This window comes from Callospermophilus lateralis, unplaced genomic scaffold, assembly GCF_048772815.1.
Source record: "Callospermophilus lateralis isolate mCalLat2 unplaced genomic scaffold, mCalLat2.hap1 Scaffold_63, whole genome shotgun sequence".
NCBI lineage: Eukaryota > Metazoa > Chordata > Mammalia > Rodentia > Sciuridae > Callospermophilus > Callospermophilus lateralis.
This window is the reverse complement of record NW_027514713.1, coordinates 1,372,098-1,390,207: the sequence shown is the minus strand read 5'-3', so window position 1 is coordinate 1,390,207 and position 18,110 is coordinate 1,372,098. Positions and strand designations below refer to the sequence as shown.

The following is an 18,110-nucleotide window of genomic DNA, read 5'->3' as shown; positions in this document are numbered from 1 at the left end:
ATTATTTAGTTTGGAGGTTTTAGGTAGATGAACAAGGAAATACTCTGTTGCTATGGAAGTCAACTTTAATGGCCCTATAGATGAACGCTAATGAGGGACTTGGCCCTGGGATTGGTGGGGGTTCATAGCACCTTTGGATCACCTGCCGCTTGGGCTGAGGGTCTGGGGGCATGAGCTCCTCTTCTCACTTGGCTCTAATGCTGGTGGTGTGTCTTGCTCTTCCCTCTCTAGGAGGTCCTGGTTTCTTCGCCGTTTTATTTGTTAGTTTTACTTCCTAGGCTCCGTGCCTTGGTTTACCCTTCTCCGCTCTTTTCTGAAGAGAACAGTGCTGTTTTTACTTTCTTTCAGGGTTGGCCTAGAGAGGTCTTGCTTTTTTTTCTGATAAGCCTTTCTCATCACAACTGCTCTTCCCTGCTTTGAATGTCACCACCTGGACTCAGTGTTATCCACACCACGGATGACAAATTCAAATAGCCACTTGGATACCTAACTGCCAGTGATCCCAGAGGGCCTGGCTGAGTAGCAGTAAAGAGTGGTGAGGTCTTGGCACATGGGCTGCTTGCCAAGCATATGGAGCCCATTGTCGGTATCAGCAATGCTGTCCTAGCTGTGGTTTTTAAAAGAAACTGAAATATTTATTGATTTATTTAGGGAAACTTCAGGTGTTTCCAACTCGTGTTCAATCAGAAACCAATTTCCCTGCATCCTGATTTTGGCCTAAGTGGTACCTATTTTTATTTTACCCTATGCTTGCCACCCAAGGGCCTTTGGCTACATTTATTTGATTAGCAGTCTTTACCTGACCCATAGGTTATGAGGTCATTCAGGTCAGGTACTTGATCTCTACCTTAATTTATATCAGAATTTTGACAGTGTAATAATACATGGTAAGTGCATGCTCAAACATCTGTCCAGTCTGGCTTTTATTGGATTACCAGAGGAAGAAGATATGTGTCTGTCCGACAGGACAGGAAGAGAGATATGAACTTAAGGTGGAGAAGCCTCCCACCTCACAGAGTTACACAGACAGTTAACATCTAAGGTATTATACTTCAGAGGCCCACACTGATTTGCTTAGGAGATTTTAAGGAGTGAAAATAGGCAGTGGCTTTGAATCCTTATATGGCTGATATGTGTTATCTCCTCCTGAGTCACCTCCCTCATTCCCGCAGAGAATGGTCTGTGTCATGTTTTCACAAATTAAAATAATCATGACTCTCTACTGAACTCTCTGAAATATAATTGACCCAAAGCTCACAAAATGAGCTGAATGAATGGTGTTGAGATTCAAATCACTTTTCTTTTTTAGTACCAGGGATTGAACCCAGGGACGCTTAAACACTGAGCCACATCCCCAGCCCCCAGCCTCCATTTTTTTGTTTTTTATTTAGAGACAGGGTCTCACTAAGTTATGTAGGGCCTTGCTAAGTAGCTGAGACTGGCTTGAACTTGCGATCCTCCTGCCTCAGCCTCCTGAGCTCCTGGAATGACAGGCATACACCACTACACCTGACTGAACTCATTCTTTTGATTGATATTATACGGGATGTCATCTGTCTCCATACCCCAGGGCAGGGAACATATGCTGCTTGGCTTACTTAATAGAGTGGCAGCAAGTACAGCATCTTCTCCTGAGCAGAAATCCTGGGGTGAGGATGCTAGGAGAAGATCAAGTTTAAGGTGCAGTTTTATCATTTTATAATAATCCTTTAATGTGTATTCTCAGGCTGTTTGGTTCTGGTTTTCATTAAAGACAGGAAAGCATCACTATAGAAAAAAAAGAACATCTGGTAATCTAGGATTTTTTATTTTATTATTATCATTATTATATTTTGGACCCCAGGGATTTAACCCAGGAGTGATTAGCCACTGAGCCACATCCCCCTCCCTTTTTATAGTTTATTAAGAAACAGGGTCTCACTGAGTTGCTGAGAGCCTCACTAAGTTGCTGAGGCTGGTTTTGAACTCACATCCTCCTGCCTCAGCCTCCTGAGCCCCTGGGATCATAGCCAAGTGCCACCATGCCCAGTAGAATCTTTTAATTACTTGGGGGAGGGGGGACACAAAAAGTAATCCAGGATAGGCCAAGCAAAACCTGTCTGCCAGCCACATATGGCCAGAAGACTGCCAGTTTTTGACCTGATCTGGGCCACTGGCTCTTGAGGAAGTAGTTCTGAGTCACGGGCTTGTTTCTGGCTCCCTGTGTGGCCAGGAGTACAGCTGGGACTCACGGGGTCTTACACCGTCTCCTGATGGTTCTGCTTTGAAGTCACTTCCCTCTTTCCTCCCTAGCAAGTGTCTACCTACATCCTTCAGCTACTTAGAATAAAACCATCCACAGCCCCACCACCTCTGATTTTCCTTTAAAGAGCCAAAATCATCTCCCTAAAGTCCAAAAGTGCTGTCAACATTCTGTTTCCTGGGCAAGGCTACCTAAGAAGAGAGTCCTTCCTAAACATGATTATCCAGAAGCCAAGCAGCATCAGGATTGACAGTAAGATTCCAGGACAGAGCCCCAGAGAGGAAGACCGTGTACGTAGAAATGTGAACTCCCGCTGGGTCAACCCAGAAGCAGGGAATTTTTTGAGTTTCAATGAACTGGAAAAGGCACGTATGAACAAGTGTCAGGGCTGCCTGGAGAGTCTCCTGTTGGACGCTTGTGGGCAACATAGAGCAAACCCAGGGAGGAAGCTCATGTCTCCTGAACAGCCACTGCCTTGTGATGGAGTTGCCCTAGCATTCAAGTTCAAGAAAAAGAGGTCCCTAAATCCAGAACAAGCAGCTGAGCCTCAAATGCTCCATCAGGCAACAGGGAAAATAATTGACTGTGTTCTCCCTTCTACAGTCAAACATACAATCCTCACAGGCACTGTTTCATTGGCCCAGTTCAGGGAGAAAAACTCCCCATGTGATTTTTTTATTTTTAATTGTGGGGAGTTATGTACAACATAAAGTTGACTTCCTATTTTAGCCATTTCTCAGTGGGCTGTGTGCATGCCTACATTCACACATCAGGCAACCATCACCACCACCCAGTTCAAGGACCTTCTCAACATCACCAGCAGAAATTCCACACCATTAAACAGGACTCTGTCCCATGTGTCCACCACCCTTGGAAGCCAGCCACTCTAGATTTCTTGTTCGAATTGCAACCAGATGGTACCTTTCCTCCTGTGAATTGCTGATTTTGCTGAAATCAGTGCCTTCGAGGTCTAGCCATGCCCGGATAGTGGCACACACCTGTCATCCCAGCAGCTCCAGAGGCTGAGGCAGGAGGGTCATGAGTTCAAAACCACCCTAAGAACTTAGCTTGACCTTGTCCCCAAACAAAATGTAAACAGGCCTGGGGATGTGGCTCCATGGTTAAGTGCCCCTGGGTTCAATCACCAGTACCAAAAAAAAAAAAAAAAGTCCACCCATGCTGTCACACATGTAGAGTTTCTTTTTAAAGCTCAATAGTCTTCCTTTGTATGGATGTCCCACATGTTGTGTATCTAGTCATCCATACATTTGGGTTGCTACTGTGAATAACACTGTTATGAACACTGGTGTGTTTTCTTAAAAAAATGTTAAAGAGGTTTTTAAATAAGATTTTTTTCTTTTATTGTATTTTAATTCTTTGATCAATATGCTTACTGTCAACTCATTTCTCATTAATTAAGGAAAGATGCTCTGCACAAAGGGTTCTCATTAATTAAGGAAAGATGCTCTGCACAAAGATGAGTTCTCATCTCAGGCCCCAGGAATAATCAGTGAGCTAACCAGTGGAAACCTCAGCTGGGGCTCTGTTTCCAGGTGGCAGCTGACATGACACACATCTAAAGCATCTCACTTATTTCAAGGAACACGGTTGCCCCTTCCCAGGCCTGACATCTGAATGGGTCTTCAGTTGAAGGTTTTAGATTCTCCTGTCAAAATAAATTCATCTCTCAGCAGGACAGATGCCATCCAAGGCATGCCTGTACCTTTCAGTAAGGAGCCCAGAGCTGGAGGGGAAAGAAACTTGGGGGGGGTGGGATTTAGTTCCTGCCAATTGCAGCTTTCATTAAATATTTTGTCAGCCATTGTCATAACACAAATTTTTCCTGTTCTTTGCACAAAGGGTGCAGAGATCTTGGAACAATGGAACAATGGAGCCCAAGCCCAGCCATAGATATTCTTTCAGCTAATCTGCTCAAAGAGGACCGTGCGGTCCACCATTTGCAGAACACATAAGAGGCACCTCGGCAGAGAACAGCTCAGGTTTTACCCAGGCATATCAGAAAAGGCAAACTGTGTAACAGGGTAGGACAAGAGGGTGCCCAAAAAGCAGGCTTCCTGGCAAGACCCCAGAGAGCCACGGAATGTCAAGAGCTAAAATCTTTCTATAGCTAAGAAGTCCCATCTCTCTCTAAACCTAGCCAACTAGCCACGTGGCCATGTATAGTTAAACTACCTAACAGTACACAAAATTATGGATTCAGAGCCAGGCATGGTGGTGCAGGCCTGTAATCCCAGCAACTTGGGAGGCTGAAGCAGGAGGATTGAAAGTTCAAAGCCAGCTTCAGCAACTTAGGGAGGCCCTAAGTGAGACCCTAAGGCACTCAGTGAGACCCTGTCTCTAAATAAAATACAAAATAGGGCAGGGGATGCGGCTCCATGGTTAAGCACCCTGGATTCAATCCCTGGTAACAAATATGTATGAATTCCTTTTTTTTCAGTTGCCAATGGATCTTTTATTTAATTTACTTATTTATATATAGTGCAGAGGATTGAATTCAGGGCCTCACACATTCCAGGCAAGTGCTCAGCCACTGAGCTATAATTCCAGTCCTCACCAGCCATATGTCAAGGTTTCAGGAGCTGTTTGTGACCTCATGCCATGATGCAGATGGACTGTCCATCATCACCATCCATCCAACTGTGCTGGATCTAAATCATAATCAAGCAGTATTTCTAAACCTGGGGATAACCAGTAAATGTTTCAAGTAAAACAGCACCTACAGGAGAAACTTGAACTTTAAAAATAAAAGTTCGGTGTAGTTCGGTGGTAGAGTGCTTGCCTGGCATGCATGAAGCCCTGGGCTCCACTCCCCAGCAGCACAGAGAAAGATGATGAATGGTAGGGTTAGAGGAAGAAGAGGAGGGAGGAGGAGGAGAAGAAAGGAGGGGCCTGGGGTGTAGCTGAGTAGGAGAGCACTTGCCTGGCAAGCAGAAGGCCCTAGGTTCAATCTGCATCGCTGCTAAAAACAATGATTAAAATTATAAATATTCATTTCCTCATAACTCAAGAGATTTTTTGAAAAGGGTGATGAAATATGGTGGGGTGAGGTGTATACTGATGCAAGCCCTTTAAAGCACACAAAAGACCATCCTGACAGGGGAAAGGGCCTCAGGAAGGCTTAAGTCTCTTGCAAGATGCTCCCACTCGGAACTGCCCTGAGCGTAATCCTATAGGCTTAATAGGTATTTACCTAATCTGACCAGCACCTTCCTGGATTACAGCTGAACCACATATTATAAACTTGGCAAATGCTCTTCGGAGCTGGCGAACAATAATTCATTGACTTCTTGGAAGTGGAGAGATGAGAAGTTCCGTTGATTTTTGAGTAACCGGTGGCAGGGAAAACAAGCCCACTTGGTCCCCACAAACCCGTGCTGCCCATGGACTACTGCCTCTGTAGCAAAATGCTTGGTACATCTTGGACAAGAATGAGATGCTAGCTCCCCATGGAAGGACTGGTTTCCAGTCTAGAACCAGGTATTCCTCTTCAGTCTCATTTCCCAGCTAGCCTATGCCCATTTCTCAATCCTGGGTGGACTCCTGAACGTCTTCTTCCTTTGCATAGTTGAAGCCTCCAGATGTTTGCTCAGCTGAACACCACAGCTGGAAAATGGGGACTAGACAACCCAGTGACCCAACTCCTGAGCACCAGTGGGCACCCAGAGATGGCCTGGGAAACGTGTTTTCTGGGGCATCACAGGCTCCGTTCGCCAATCTCTTCCTCCACCTCAGAACCTGCCCTGTTCACCGCAGAAGGCACCTGCTTTTAAAGAACTGAGGAAGAGCGACTGCCCCTTCAAGATTTCAAGGGGTGCGAGTGAGGAAGACCATATAACCTATTAGTTGTTTAATCCTTTAAGCTAGTGAGACTGTTTCTGCTGTTTTTACCTTCTGAGGAATTACACACAGTACACACTAAGTTCCAATGAAATTACCAACACGACCTTCCCTAGAACCATACCGTAAGGTTTGGTTCCCATTTTGAGAATGGGAAATTTAAAAACAAATTCTAGACTAAACTGAGCACCATGGCACACACCTCTAATCTCAGCAGCTTAGGCAGGAGGATGGGTATGGGGTTCAGTGGGTAAGCACCCCTGGGTTCAGTCCCCCCCCCCCCGCCAAAAAAAAAAAAAAAGGATTTCCCATAAGAATTCATATTTTGAGCCTTTCTGGAAAATGAAGATTTACCTATGCTGGCTCTTTTTTCTTAAATGGAGAGCAAATGTCAACTGTTAAGTATGCTGGTGTCCTGGTCATTTTGTCAGCTGCATGAAGCATCCGCTCTTTGCATCTCTTGCTTCCATGGTTTCTGAGAGCCCTTCTGTCATGTCTCCTCCAGGTCATCTCTCAAGTTGCCTGTGATGATATGAATTATAGCCTGAAGCTTGCAGTATCTTTACCTGTAGAAATGGTAGCCACCATCCCCTTCACTTGCCATGATAATCCACTCAGAGTAGAGGAAAATCTCAGTCCTTTTTCTGACATGAGAAATTCTCCCTTTGTGGGTTTTCTTTCTCAGGTCTAGCCTGTTGGTTTCTATTTACCCATTGATAAATACCCCCGAGTACAAGCAAGCCCGCACTTGACTTCAGTATCTGGCTTTAAAAGTTATCACCTGGGCTGGGGCTGTAGAGTGCTTGCCTAACACGTGTGAGACTCAGCATTCAGTCCTCAGCACCACATAACACGTTTGCTTATTTATTTATTTTTATGTCCATCTACAACTAAAAATAATTTTTAAAAGTTAACACCTTCAGTCTTTATGGCCTCTTAATTTCTGGACAAATGGCCTTTAATTCAGGCTGTGACATAAACACAGAAGTACCATTAGTTTCCAGTGCAGCTTGACTTTTATTTAGATGAATGTCTTCCATGTCATAGGGAAATGGCTCTCAGTTCTAGGTTAGTATTGATTGAAATGTCTCTGGAGTAACCTTAAAAGATTGCTGCCACTTAGGTGACATTTTCAGAGGCAGACTTTAAACTCCTGATTACTGGGGCTGCTCATTGTCAGGAATGTCAGTGGAATGAATAGCTGATATGAGAAACGTCAACCACTTTGGCCTGCTCGGGCTGGGTGGACTTAACTTTTGCAGCAGGAGTATGGAGTGAGAAGCTGTGGCTGATTTGGAGATCACATCTCATGGTTTCTGTCCCCAAAAGATGAAACTGGTCTAGGTTGAGGCTATGATCAGAGAAGCTCACCCTTCTTGGTGTTGGAGGGTACAGCTGGGGATGAATGGGAAGAAATGTGTGATTCTGAGCTAGTGAGACAGCTGGTATCACCTGAGAAGGCTGCTCTGCCAGCTTTCCCCTGTCTAGGGTTCATACCAGTGTGAATGTCTTAACACCGGGTTCCCTTCTTCTGTGTGATGATTGTGGCATGGAGATACTGTGCTCATAAACAGCCTTGTAATTCCAAATCTTGTAGTTTCTTTTTGTAAACAACCACTCAAATTGCGTTTGAGCAATTTTGAGTCCTGAATTCTTGTTTAGACCAGGGTTTCTCAATCTCAGGATAGTATTGACACGTAGGGCTGGATACTTCTGTTGTGGGACAGTGCCTGTGTGCACAGTAGAATGTTGAATAGCAGCCTTGGCCCTTTACCCATTAGACACCAGAACCACCCATTCTCCTCTGTCTTTATGTCTCTAGACATTGCCAGCTGTCTCCCCATGGGGGGGGGTTGTGTGTGGGGGTTCATCGTAAAATCATTCCTGATTGAGAACCACTGGCTTAGACAATAAAAGGCTTGAACCACCTTTTCTTCATTTCTTTACTGCTGTTTGATGTTGATGCATTAGTCAAACATTAATAAAAATGTCATTAAGAATAGCCTTGATATGCCAGTAAATGGTTGGAGCTGGAGACTACCATGCTAAGTGAAATAAGCAAATCCCCAAAATCCAAAGGCCAAATGTTCTCTCTGAAATGCAGATGCTAACTCACAATAAGGGGTGGGGGGGAGAATAGAAGTTCATTGGATGAGACAAAGGGGAATGAAGGGAAGGGAGGAGGATGGGAATAGGAAAGAAAGTGGAATGAATGGGACAGAACTTTCCTATGTTCATATATGAACACACAACCAGGGAAACTCCACATCATGAACAAACACAAGAATGGGAAGTTAGACTCCATGTATGTATAAAAGAATAGCCCTGGACTTTTTCAAAGTATTTGGTGCAGAGTATTTGGACCAGGACACCTTAATGTGGATAGGGGTCTGGCTCACTTTAGGAATTCTTTACAGGTTGTTAGGTGATAAAATGATATTGCTTGAATCCATTGCCTCAGGTGGTTGGCATGTTCATTGCTTGCCTTTCAGGCCTTGTTTATGGATGCAAGTGGGCAGGAGAGGTATATTTGTAAATTTCAGTAGCAAAAATGTTACTTAAAATAATGCATGAGACAATGGGTATTAGGAGGGAGAGGGCTTAGATTTTTGGGGGGAAGGGATTAAGTGGGGAAGGATAAAATTTGTCAATTCGGTGCACAATGCCAAGTATAGATTATTTTTTTTTCCTTTCCTTTACCAGAAACCTGAGTTACAACAAACTCTCTGAGATTGACCCTGCTGGCTTTGAGGACTTTCCAAATCTACAGGAAATGTGAGTGCTTTCCCTAAATCTCTGTATGGTTGGTAGAGGGGTGGGGAGAAATTGGAGAAAATCCTTTCATTTTGGAACATTCCTTACTATCCGAGATGGGCAGTGTAAGCCTGTGTGAGGGGGTATTTTCATCATTATGTCTTTACTGACAAATGACAGTACAGTTGTCTGTGGTCAACCACAGTCTGAAAATATGAAATGGAAAATTTCAGAAATAAACAATTCATAAGTTCTAAATTGACATGAATTATTATTATGAGTAGTGTGAGGAAATCTTGTGCTCCTCTGCATGGTTCATGATTTACCCCTTTTCCCATTGTATCCATGCTGTATATCCTACCTTCCCGTTTGTCACTCGGTAGTCATCTCACTTTTCAGGTTGATTGTCATGGTACTACAAGTGCTTGAGTTCAAGTAACTTTTATGTACCTAATAATGGCCCCAAAGCCTGGCTGTGGTTTCTTTTTAGAGTTGAACAAAAATTAAAATTGGGGCATTTCCTCTGACATCATCTGGGCTTCCACTTAACACTTCTTTGAGCACCTTTTTCTATGCCAGGCACTGTCCTGGGTGCCTGAATAAGACATGAAAATGGGGAAGGGGCTCAGGAGAGGAAGGTGGGGCACTTGACTCCGGCATAGAAATTTTGAGGGCACCCTAAACTCAGCATTCGAGGTAATGACTATTTTGACGCAATGCTTAAAAAAATCAAAATTAATCCCCCCTCCCTCAAATATCTATGAGGAGCAAAATATAAAAACTTTGAACTGAGGTAGAATCAGTACTACTGATCATTTTCCTCTTGCCCAAGACTCCAGCATGGCTTGACATAGCACCGTTGCTGACACTGTCTGGATTTAAACTTTATTTGATATTTTGTTCATAATGGAATTTACTTTGCATTCTTTTTTTTCCTCCTTACTAGGAATGAACCCTGGGGAGCTTAACCCCTGAGCCCCATCCCCAGCTCTCTTTTATACTTTATTTAGAGACAGGGTCTCACTGAGTTGCTTAGGGCTTCTCTCAGTTGCTGAGGCTGGCTTTAAACTTGTAGTCCTCCTGCCTCAGCCTCCCCACCCCACCATCATTTTGACATTAAAAAAAGGAGACATTCTTTTAACACATTCTTTGTGGATGCTTCAGACGGTGCTCTCAGCATTGGTCTTGCTAGCTCCCTAGTTCTTGTTTCTTGCTCACACAGGCTTTCGACTTCCATTGGGTTTTGCTCTCTTGACCACCAACCTCTAGTTTCCTTGTTTTAAGAGTGGAATCCCCCCACCCCCAGCACTGCCTTCCTGAGTGGGTCTTGTAAAACCAAGGTCATCTATTACAGACACAGTAGGGTGAAGTGGGGGTGGAAACACTCGTTTTAGTGGCAAGCAGAACTGGATTTTGACATTTGAGTTCTGGTTCTGACCCTTGGGGTTTTCGTTTGAGTCTGTGTCCCTGGACAGGTGACAGCTCCTCAGTGTTTCTTTTGCCTCCTCTGTGCCATCGACACAGTGACACACGATCAGTATCATTGTAGTTATTAACTGAAGATGATGCTTTGGCCCTGGCTATGGCAAAGGCTCACTGAGTATTATTTCTCTTTTGCTACTTTTGGAACTGGGCAGCCCTGGATGAGTGCTAGTATAGAAACACATTTTTGGAGACTGACAGGTTGCACCTTTTACCTACCTTGACTGCCTTCTCTCCCTGGTGCCACTCCCTGGAATCTCCAGACATGGTACCCAGAGAAGCAGAACTCCTCACTGAAAGCCTGTGGGGCTTTTTCTGCAGGAATTCTGATACTCCTGGAGATTGAAAGAGGTGTCAGGGATGAGTGGTGGGGAGATGGGAAAGGGTGTGGAAGAAAAGACAAAACAAACCAAAAAAACCCTCAAGAATCACAGTTGATACCCAGTTGCATCAGAATTAGCTGGGCCTGAGTGTTTCCCAGGGGGCAGCCAGTTCTCCCAAACCCCAAGGAGTGTCAGAGCCATGGCTGGCAAAGGAGCCGGGGGTGGCTTAGCAGTGGTTTAATTTTGGAGGCCCTCGAACCACATAATACTGTGGGTTGGTTAGAGGGAGAAAGCCAGCCATTTGGAGGCTCTTGGAGAACATGGGGGCACTTAGACAGCTGCTTCCAAGCCACATGGTCTGCACTTCCCGCAGCCCTGAGGGCCCACCAGGAGGGCCTCCACCCAGGAGGGTGCTGGACACCAAGGCTCTTCTATAATAGGAAGGCTGTTTACACAGTCCTCTGTGAAAATGGTGCTCAGCTCATGATACTGCTGCCTGGCTGAGATTCCTTGCTGTGGATACCCCTATGTGCTCACCAGAGCCACTGACTTAAAATGTTCTGAGGGGTGAGGAAGCCTAGCCTGTGTCTGCTATTGGGTATTTATGGCTCGCTGTGCTGCCAGCATCTAAGGCTGCTGCCTGCTGCCTCCCTATGTTCATGCACATGCATGAGGAGAGCGCATGATGGTTGTATGTTGGGCACAGGTGGGGTAGGGGTTGCTCTGAGGCACTATTTTTGGCTATGAATCACTACCACTTGCTAGGTATTTCCCATATATCTGTACCTAAACCTTTATGTTTCATTATTTCAGCTGTAACCTGACCAGACCCTATAAGGTTGGCACTTGTATTATTTTCATTGGTTGAAAAGGGAAACAAAGGTACTGCAAGTTTTGAGAATGAGGAGATCTGACTTTAAAACATAAGCTGGCTGGGATCAGTGGTTTACGCCTGTCATCCCAGCAGCTCCAGAGGCTGAGGCAGGAGGATCGGAAGTTCAAAGCCAGCCTCAGCAACTTAGCAAGACCCTAAGCAACTCAGAAAAACCCTGTTTCTAAATAAAATAGAATAAGGATTGGGGATGTGGCTCAGTGGTTCAGTGCCCGTAGGTTCAATCCCTAGTACTAGAAAGAAAAGAAAGAAAGAAAAGAGAAAGAAAACCCCCAAACCAAACTAAAACAAACAAAAAAATGCAAGCTGTGTAATCTCTTTGAAAAAATTTCTTTTCTGTCACTCTGTCTCAGTTTCTTCTTTTGGGATGGGATGATCATTCCTATTTTCCTGAAAGGGTTGGCTTGCCATTCAGGTTTGCAACAGATTCCTGGCACTGGGTCCGTGTTCACCCTGATTATTGTATGTACTTGCTAAAGTGACCACAGCCAGTCCTCCCCATGTCCATGGGTTTAATGGCCATGGATTCAACCAACTTCTGATTTAAAATATTGGGGAAAAATTTACATATACAACCATTTTTTTCTCCTTGTTGTTATTCCCTAAAAATACAAGGTAACAACTATTTCCATAGCCTTTATGCAACATTAGATAACATTCAGAGTAACCTAGAAGTGATTTAAAGTTTACATGAGGAGATGCATAGGATTTATACAAATACTGCTACAGTTTTCTGTAAAGGTCTTGGTCATATTTTGGTGGAGGGGTGGTTCCTACAGTTAACCCCACAGATACCAAGGGAGAGCTATATATTCTTTGTCATTATACAAAAATAATTTTAGATATTATGTATCATGAAGTCTTGCTAAAGCCATTATTTAGTATGCATTATTCTCCAGTAGCTAAAGCATAACCTCAGTTATTAAGTCTCTTAAAATCATGTTCCTGCGTGCTCCTGATGGCTTTCTCCCTCTTAAGAAACAAAACCAAGCTGATGTGGTGATTCATACCTGTAATCCCAACTGCGCCAGAGGCTCAGGCAGGAGGATGGCAAGTTTAAGACCATCCTAGGAAATTTAGGAAAACCCTGTCTCAAAATAAGTTAAAAACAGAAGAACCAGGGGCTGTGGCTGAGTGGTAGAGCACTTGCCTAGCATGCATGAAGCCCTGGGTTCAACCCCTAGTACGATAAATAAATAAATAGGTTAATAAGTAAGGGGAAAAAAGAAGGGAAACCAAAGTTCCAGCCCTCCTCCTGACTTGATTGTTAGTAGTTGGATCTCTGTCTAGTTGGAAGCAATTGGAATAACCATTCTGCCTACCAAGAACAAATTGGCAAAATAAATCAGTAAAGAAAAGGGTCCATTTTTTTTAAACCACTAATTCCAGCAGAGGACTGCTCTGCAGCTGGCTGAAAGACTTGTGAAGACCTCCTCAAGACTTATTGCTGAGGGGAAAAGAGCAGCACAGAATAGCCCACAAGACACAAGCTTTGTGTAAAATAAAAACACATGCACATCTCTCATAGCCTGCAGCAGGAGATTCCCCTTGGAGGCAGGCCAGTAGACTGAAGGATACAGGAACTTTTTTTTTCACTGTATACTCCGTGTATTCTTTTTTGAAATGGTTTGAAATATTTACTGTGTGCCTCTATCAGCTATTCAATCAATAAGTCTGGCAAGGAAAAAAAGATGCTATGACTCCATAATACTCCTTGGGTGCATTTTATATTGTTGGTTAAAAGGCCAAACTTCATTAAGATAATAAATGATGATGATGTTCTGTGAAATGTCCTTTGTAACATTTAAATGTAACTTTTCCCTTGAACTGAGCTAAGTAAGTGTAAGTTTGGGGAGAAAACTCAGGGACCCAAAAGTCCCCGCTGACCTTAAGGATTGAATGGGTCAGGTCTTGTGCGGGTTCTGCTCTGGGGTCAGGCAACCCTCGCAGCCCCCACTGACCTAACTTACACCTCCTTCCAGCTCCTGGGTTGGGCCATGATTCATTGTCCGATACATTTGAGGCACTTCTTGGTCCTGAATCATCAGAAAAATTTTTATAGAAGCCAGATATCTCAGCAAGAGTTTTAGGGCCTTTGATGGAAATCAGCTTTGTTTGGGGGCTGGAGGCTCATTAGCCAGAGTTTTTACATACTCAGTTTTAGGTTCCAATTCAAATCAAGGCAGAAAAACAACTTCAATGTTACCTAAGGGATTAGGAGCTTTCTGGCCAGCCTCATGCTTGTTGGCTTATTTGCTTGTTGCTCTTCTCTGATTTGAGGTCAATGTTCATCTCTTGGCCATGTCCCCCTGGCTGGTTACTTAAACTGACTTGGAAAATGAGTGTCATATAGGAAACAGCAGTAATAACTGGAAACGAACTCAAAGTTGTTGTGATGATTACTATACATAATACATACAGGGGTTTCGCTACAATCGTAAAGAAACAAGCTGGGCGTGGTGATGCGTGCCTGTCATCCCAGCAGCTCAGGAGGCTGAGGCAGGAGGATCATAAGTTCAAAGCCAGCCTCAGCAATTTAGCAAGGCCCTAAGCAACTCAGTGAGACCCTGTCTCTAAATAAAATACAAAAAAAGGGGCTGGGGATGACTCTCAGTGGTCGAGTGCCCCTGAGGGGATAATGATAAAAAACAAAACAACAACAACAAAAAAACCCCAGAAAGATAGTAGTTAAGAACCCAGACTTTGGGGCCAAATTTCCTGGGCCACTGCTATTTTCTGCTAGTGATGTTGGTCCAATTATTTAACACCTCTTATTTCAATGGAAACATTCCTGGGACCCACTTCTACGGTCCAAAAGATGAGTCCATAGGCTGAAAACCTGTTAGAGTTTCATCTGGTAAATAGTAAGCCTTTGGTTAAGTTACCTGCTACTCTTCTTATTACCACATCTTCTGTTTTAGAGTCAATCTCTAGGAGACACCTTGGTGGTAGCAGGCGCCTGAGCTGAGCTTTTCTTGCTCTGGTGAAAACGGAGGGTGTCCTCTCGTGATATGTGTGCTCATAGGTACTGTGAAATTTTCCTGGTCATGATTAAGGCTGAGGGAGAATTTTCAGTACCGTGATGGGAAATGGATCTCGAAGCAGGGTTGGGAGAGATAAAAGGTAGAAGCAGAAACCATCTGATTCAGGGGACCGTCAGATAACAGACTGTTAAAGTAATTAATTGCCTATTTCAACACACAAACAAGGATTTGCCACATGATACGGATCTGCTTTCTCTCTGCCAGATGCTTCAGTCATGAAGCTATTTAAACAAGCATTCTGTGTCCTACGGCCCAGTAATTGTCAAGCCTCATCCCTAACTGGCTTTGGCACCGAAGAAAGCAAATGGGATAATTCAAGACCTTTTTTTCTTTCTTTTTCTTTTTTTCACTTCTCCTATTCATTTCTGTAAAAGATGGCAGACAACTAGATGATTCATTTCAGGCAAATGTGGGTTCTCTACTTGTATGAATACAGCTGTCATGCCAGTGGCCTGTCTTCAGAGAGTGCCCTGTGTGTAAGATGTATCTCTCTTTAAAAATTGATAGCAAGATAATCCAGTTTTATTCCCTTGACTTTGCATCTCAAGTACAATTTCTTTCAAGCCCGTCACCTGGCAGAATGCCTGGACACTGCTTTGGCTTTCCTGAGGTTTCTTGGGCTCACATTGCAAGTCTGATTTTTGGATTCTTTTCCCAGATTTGGAAATACATGTCCATGTAAGGAGGCCAGATTGTACAGCCTCTGGGGCCATACCAGGCAAGCTGTGTCCATGGGATTTCATTTCCATTAAGAGATATCAATGGTGGAAAGAGAGATTATAGAACCTTCCAGCAGGAAGGGAACTTGGAGAGCACATCCTGTCTGCAGAGGATTTTCACAATGTCTGTGTGCAGAAAGAATGTGTATATGTTTGTTTTCCTGGAAGACCATCCAGAGACTCCATCAGAGTCCAGGGAAGCTGGAACCTCAAATGGATGAACATCTCTGAGTCCAGCCCCTTTGTTATTTCATAGTGAAGGCATTGAAATAATCAGTCCCATATGTGACCAGCATCTCAGAACCCCACAATAGTGAGCCACTGGGCTCCAGCTTTCTGTTCCTGCATGTTGCCCTGTGGTTCAGGCAGAGCACTGAGCAACCAGGAGGGGACAGTCTTTCCTCCCCAGATCCCTTCCTGACTGATTGAGCCAACCAGGATGGACTTGGGGCCACACTTGACCTGAACCTGTATCTGGGCCTATTCTCACTACTCAATGTCTGTTAGTCTTGATTTCTTTTCTGAACTTGATGTTAGTGTTAATTTCTTACCAGGGATGTGAGGAATAGTTAGGCTTTGTGACTTCATAGAACTTCTTTCTCTTTAAAAACTCACTTGTGGATTCTTTTATTTCACACCTCCTGTGGTGAATGCAGCAGGGGGTTTCTATTTATCGATCTATCATCTATCTATCTATTTTTTGGTAGCTGGGTTGAACCTAGGGTGCTTAACCACTGAGCAACATCCCCAGGCCTTTTTATTTTTATTTACAGCCAGGGTCTCACTAAGTTGTTTAGGGTCTCACTAAGTTGCTGAGGCTGCTTTGAACTCACGGTCCTCCTGCCTCAGCCTCCCAAGCTGCTGGGATGACAGGTCTGCGCCACCGCGCCTGGCTCACGGTGGTTTTGATTGGCCTTGTATGTTTGTGTTTCTAAATGCTTAACTTAAGTGCTCCATATGATCCATTCTCTCTTGCTTTTGTTACAGGTACCTCCATAATAATGAGTTGACAGCCATACCGTCCCTGGGTGCTGCCTCTCCACATGTGGTGTCTCTCTTTCTGTGAGTAGTGCCATCTGGGGGCTCTGGGCCCTGGTGGGTCCGTGGTTTTGGCTTGCTGACACTGGTGGCAGGAGAACTTGAGGTGGCATGCTTGCTCACTAGTGGAGAATGACCTTCATCACAGAAAATGCCTTGTTTGCTGTTCTGGGGTTTTGCAGAATCAAAAGCTGGAGGTTTTGCCCCCCACACCCGTTTTTTTTTCCAGCAGTGCTGGGGATGGAACCTCAGGCTTCACACATGCTAGCTAGGCATGTGCCCTACCATTGAGCCACTCTCCAGCCCTTGACTTGTCTCCCATTTGGGGGATGCTAGGACTTTTCTACTTGCTCTCTGACCCATGAAGTTGCAGCTCAGGTGAATAAACTGGAATTAAAGGAAGCCATGTGAATTATAAGATAGTAGGCTCAGCTCTGTGCCAGTGAATTTGGGACTGAGACTCAGTTTATTTTTAGGGCTCTAAAATATATATATATATATATATATATTAGAGCCATAAAAGTATATGTGTGTGTGTGTGTGTGTGTGTGTGTGTGTGTATGTATATATATACACATAATAATGAAGTGCCCCCTGGCCTCAGAAATCAGCAGAAAAAAGAGGAATTTATTGTAATGGTCAATGATAGACTGAAGTGAAATCTGGGTGTTCTTACAGAGAAAACCAAAAAGGACATAAATGGTTTTAACCAAAAAACGCAGTGAGGAAGCCCTGGGGTGTGATCATTTGAGCCTTTTGCCTTTGCTAGGGACGAGGCACCTGGTCTGACCCTGCTCCTGCAGCCTGACAGGTCTTCCCAGCTGGGAGTCCAGCCATGCGCTCCACCAGATTTTTTGGGCAGCTTCCTGAGCAGAGCACCCCCTTTCTACTGAATTTCCTGTCCACACTGCAGCCCTGCACATTTTTACTTTATCTTCATTTTGCTAGTTTTACAATTCGTTTGCTCACCTGTGTGCGTCCTTTTCTCTGGAACCCTGGAACTCAGCAGGCTGAGCAGGGGGATGTGGCAGGAAGGCACTATTAAGATCTCGGGTTAGCGTGTCGATCTTGGATTTTGGCTGGCTGCAGGCCCTGTGTTCAGGGAAAAGACTTTTGAAACACGCTCTGGAGCTGAACCTTTTTCCAGGCTGCTGAGGGTTCTTCAAGAAAGCCTGGGGAGGGGCTGGGTGGTGGCTCACCCTATCCTGAACAGTTGACTTCATCTCTGAATCTCATAAAAGAAAAATGTAATTCTGACATTTTTTTGGAGGGGAGGGATACTGGGGATTGAACCAGGGCACTCTACCACTGAGCCACATCCCCAGACTCTTTTATATTTTGAGACATGGTCTAGCTAAGTTGCTTAGGGCCTCATAAGTTGCCCAGGCTCGCCTCAAACTTGCTATCCTCTTGCATCAGCCTCCTGAGTCACTGGGATTACAAGTGGACAGGGCCAGGCCTAGAGGGAAGCAGAACATACATGAAGCACTTGATATCATGAGGGTCACCTAGCAAATATGTGATACTTGGTGGCTCTTAATGGTGGCTGGTTCTCACATAACTCCTTTGGTCTTGATGAGACCTCACTGTAGGCCCACAGGCATTGTAGGACGGTCTTTGTTCCCTGTGAAGGAATGAATATTGAAAGCAGGAAAACCATGACCCTTGAAGTATGAGCAGAGGTTTCACTTTCTTTTTTGTGCCCACTTGTTCTGTGCGCAGCACCTGCAAGGTGCCTAATCGTGGGCTACATTAAAT

The 18,110-nt window shown here is 44.4% G+C and overlaps 1 pseudogene; it reads left to right on the top strand.

Annotated features, from left to right (window-relative positions):
- Window positions 1-18,110, top strand: part of LOC143389521 (leucine-rich repeats and immunoglobulin-like domains protein 1) — an 82,113-nt pseudogene that overhangs the window by 28,103 nt on the left and 35,900 nt on the right.